The sequence below is a fragment of the Cariama cristata genome, unplaced genomic scaffold (assembly GCF_000690535.1).
Source record: "Cariama cristata isolate BGI_N322 unplaced genomic scaffold, ASM69053v1 scaffold36918, whole genome shotgun sequence".
NCBI classification, from domain to species: Eukaryota; Metazoa; Chordata; class Aves; order Cariamiformes; family Cariamidae; genus Cariama; species Cariama cristata.
The window spans coordinates 1,027-1,355 of NW_009630081.1; the positions used below are offsets into that span (position 1 = coordinate 1,027).

General features: G+C 66.6%; 1 protein-coding gene across 1 annotated transcript in view; it reads right to left on the minus strand.

The window, feature by feature from the left end:
* Positions 1–329, minus strand: part of LOC104165693 (solute carrier family 12 member 5-like) — a gene marked incomplete at its 5' end in the record, with an annotated part of 3,264 nt that overhangs the window by 761 nt on the left and 2,174 nt on the right. The gene's annotated exons all lie outside the window — the stretch shown is intronic.

Consider the following 329-nt stretch of genomic DNA (forward strand, 5'->3'; position numbering starts at 1 on the left):
GGTGTGGTTCCTGGAGGAATGACATCACATGTGGGCAGAGAGACACAGGCACAGCCGGCCTCCGGCCGCACACCGGACCCAAAGGGCCACGGGGCAGGCTGGCCCCCTGCTGCAGAGGGGTCCAGGGCCATGCTGTGACACAAGCTCAGGGTGCAGCAAGCTTAGCCTGGCACAGCCACTGGCAACTCTGAGACCGCGCCAGTGACCGTGACCTGCAGGACCATGCACGGTGCCTGCGGGCAGTGGCAACCAGGGCTGCTTGGGGCCAAGCCGTGTGGGAGCGAGCAGGAGAAGAGAGTCACCATGGGGGCCCACGCCCACGCTTGCAG